Below are 4,375 nucleotides of genomic sequence, written 5' to 3'. Positions count from 1 at the left end.
TGATTGGCTATATATCCATCTTGTGATTGGTTCATCCCCTACACATCGATTTTTAAATAGGCTATTCACCCCCCTCTAGCCATATTAGGACCTTTCACCTCGGCGGCAAGTTCGAGCCCATCAACGGCGAGTTGGCAGTGTCGGCATTCCAGATCGTCAACATCATGGACAACGCCAAGGAGCGGGGCATCGGGTTCTGGACGCAGAAGGACGGACTGCATAGGCAGCTTGGGCGCGGCGGTGGGATCGCGTCGAACAGCGAGCTCGCGCCGGTGATCTGGCCGGCGGACTCGACCGTCGTGCCCATTGGTTGGGTCCCATAGGAAACAGAAAAAAAGAGAAAGGGAGAGAGGAAGAAGAAAGCGGCAGGGGTGTCCTGTGATCTATTTTCACCGAACCAGAGTGTCTTCTGGCAAAATGCTCCAAAGTAGGTGTCCATCAACGAAGAGCCATTACTTTGGATGTCCAACAGACAATTGTCCAAAATATATATTGGTCAGATGAATTGATATTGTAATCCATCCGTGCAAGGGCCACAAGTCGTTTGGCACATTTTGGTACAAATGACACTGCATATTCAGATGGATTATTCATTCAGCTACTTCATTCAAGTGTTTGCCTACATAGTTACGCCTTTGATTGATAGCTTATTATCCAGAGTTATCACAATTCAGGTCTTGCTCACTTCTGTCACTCGGGTTCTTTCTAGTCTCTAGTCTTAAATATGCCTTCACTTCTATACGGTGCCTTTCTATGCTCTCTTCTTTTTAATATAATAGGTACCTCTCTTGTTGATTCCGTTTAAAAAAAATGCCTTCACATTTGTTATTTTTGGTGGAAGGCCTTCTCGATGCTGCATCCAATTATTTTTGGGACTGTAGCAGCCCAGTCCAGTAGCTTCTTCACATTGGGTAAATTGCACCTCTATTTTGTTGTTCTCAGATCTTTTATTTGTGTGTGCTTGTGCGGACTGCAGGGTTTACTGGAGTTCAGTAAATTTGTTTCTACCCCACCGACAAATTGTCCTTTAAGTTTTTAAAAAGTATGGCCCGTACATTGTGAGTTAACGAAGGCGCACTGGTCAATCACATGGGGAGTGGTACTACTAACAGTAACGGAGCAGTGATGGACGGCAGTACTCTCAACTAGCCAATGGTCCACACTCCTGCGTGCTCACCAACCGGTGCCGTCTTTCTATCGCGTGCACCGGTGCACGTCGTGTTAAGGGCGGTCCGGAACGGAGGAACACAAAATAGAGGAACGGAGAAAAACGTACAAATATATAGTCTGTTTAGTTTCTAAAAATTTGTAAAATTTTTTAAGATTTTTTGTCACATCGAATCTTTAGACATATGTATAAAGCATTAAATATAAATAAAAAATAAAACTAATTACACAGTTTAAATAAAATTCACGAGACGAATCTTTTAAGTCTAATTAGACTATGATTGGATACTAATTGCCAAATAACAACGAAAATGCTACCGTATCATTTTCTAAAAAATTTTGCCAACTAAATAAGGCCATAAAAGAAATAGATGTTGAAAACACAGGATTGGAAACACAGAGATGACACGCACGCCACTGCTTCTTTCACTGCAAGCATGTCTAGTTGTCTACTGCAATTTATATCTTACTTTTGGTGGCAGGCAGGTTTCCTCCACATGATGCAATAAACAAATGAGAAAAGGTAAATGCGCACCCAACTTTTATCATATTATTTTATTCTGTAAAAGGCACTTACAGAACGGATAATGGTGGAACATATCACAAGTCATAACGAGAAGACAAGTACAGTACTTAACAATTAGCTGTAACCTTTTTTTCCCCCACTGCACGTCTGCACCCACCCATCCCATTGTCGCTGCAGACTGCAGAGCAACAGCCACGAGCTTGTGGCTGGCAATGGGCAAAGCAGGGCAGAGACGCAGAGTTGCAACCGAATGAGCAAGTGGGTGCAAAAATGACAGAGTTTGGTGCAAAAATGACAAAAATAAAAAACCACGTAGAAGAGAGGAATTTAAAATAGCACAACATAGATATTATTTGAAGAACATAAAAATATACTATAGAATATGTCTTGGATATAGGGTGAATCCAGAAAAATCAGCCTGTTCGGAAGGCCATAAACGATCGTGGATTATTTACTGCTGGCTGGTTTGGTGTGAGAGAAAACTACTGTTCCTAGCTGAAAATTTACGATCGTTTACGAGCAAGCGAACAGGCTGCAGTCGCTGGGGTCAATACTTACAGTACTAGATGCTAAGTCATAGGTTACAATAATTAAGGTTTTCAATTTCAGTTTTAAAAAAAATCCAACCACCCTCGAAATTACCGAATTTAATGAAATTTGGCCAAAATGTTTCTAGAGACTAGCACATGAAGTATGTTTTTTTTCTAAAAATATTTAGATTTAAACAAATAATAGCATGATTTATGACTATATATCTATTGAGTAGAAGAATATGCAACTTAAACAATAGAAAATATGAGTCTAGACTTATATAACACATGTATCAGTGTATTACAAAATTTTGGATTTTTCTTTCCGCCATCACCGAAATTTGTGAAAGTTTACCAAAATTTTGAACCCTGACAATAATATATATATGATACATAACAACACATGATACATAACAACACAGTGATAAAATAACAATTGCATAGTGTGATAATATAAGAGCATCCGCAGTGTGCGGTGCTAGGCTGGTTCCATACATTAAATGCAAGCATAGGACCTGGTTCGATACACTGTGTACCCGGTTCTACGAAGAAGTCGGTGCTATGCATCGAACCAGCTCCCATCCTCTTCTCTCTCTTGCGCATGGGAAGTTTAGACGGAGGAAAGGAGGGGAATGGGCAGAAGGTAATGATTGATGGCCCCACTATGCATGTAGACCCGGTTCTACACATTGCAAGCCAAATATTAGACACCATCAAATCATCGTGGGACCCACCCAAAAGGACGACCCCGTATCCATACACTGCGGACACTCTAAGCTTTGAAAACACCAGTTACCTCCTATAGTTTTCCTCTATGGTAACGATCCTCCGTCTTGTCAATGTACTACTTGCCTTTCAAGTTCAGACCGTATAACTGGAAAAACCAAAAAACCTAAAAACCTAATACTAGATGTAGACACGATCAGGAGAGGAGAGGAGCGGCTCACTCCAGGAGCAAAGCCAGGAAAATTGGTCGCTGGCGTCGATGGGAGAAGCCGAAAGGATTTAGGATGCGCGCAGCCTAGAGTAACGAAGATTAAGGGCGTGGCAACGTTCTGCCTGCCTGCCTATACGAGTATTGCTGGCCTGATCACTTATGTGCTAGGGAGATGTCAGGATGGGTTGTTTTCTACTAGGCTGCCAGCCTACCACCGGGGTCAAAAAAAATTACTAGGGTCAATAGTGCCCAAGAATCGCTAGGTGCAAGGGCGACGACAAAACCGTTGGTGTCGGGCGACCCTGGTTACACGTAGCTTGGCCCCATGCTCGGTAATGTGTGAATACTCAAAGATAATCATACAATATCCCGTTCATACTACATAAACATCTTAAAATACATCATAAGACATCAGATGTATACTACGTGAACGTCACCACATATCGTAGAATATCACATTTATCACATGAACATCACAAAAAGCATAATAGAACATCATATATATACTATGTGAACGCAACAAAATACATCCTAAAATATCATTGTACACTACGTAAATATCACATGTATACCACGTGAACATAAAAACTGTGTCGGGCGGCCCCGATGGTTACGCGTAGCTTGGCCCCATGATTGGTACTGTGTAAATACTCAAAGATAATCATACAATATCCCATTCATACTACATGGACATCTTAAAATACATCATAAGACATCAGATGTATACTACGTGAATGTTGGTGTTTCGTACAAGCACCGGCAAGTAAATTTATAGTAATACGCGTTAGGCTCGGATGGTGCGCTAAAGGACACAAGATTTATACTGGTTCGGGCGGAACGTCCCTACGTCCAGTTTGTTGCTGCTTGTGTTATTAGCACCGTGAACGGTCTGTAGTAAGGGATACAAACTACCGAGAGAGGGACTGGTCCCAAGTCTCTGATCGAAGGATTGAAAGGTGGTCGAGAGCTTTGTATCTGCTTGTGTGTATGAGTGCGTTCTATTGTTCAGTCCTATTTTTTCCGTCCCTTTGATGGAGGATGCGCATCCCCTTTTATAGATGAAGGGGCTGGCTTTACAAGGGTGAGGGCTCCAGGATGTGTACTCTACTTAGCCTTGGGGCTCATGTCTACCTGGTCCGGTCCCCCATTCTGATGAGTGCGAAGGAAGACAAGTGCTTACGATGTTGTCGATATCTCTGTAGGATGTCAGATTAG

This window comes from Miscanthus floridulus, chromosome 8 (genome assembly GCF_019320115.1).
Source record: "Miscanthus floridulus cultivar M001 chromosome 8, ASM1932011v1, whole genome shotgun sequence".
NCBI lineage: Eukaryota > Viridiplantae > Streptophyta > Magnoliopsida > Poales > Poaceae > Miscanthus > Miscanthus floridulus.
Note: the sequence above shows the minus strand (reverse complement) of the source record.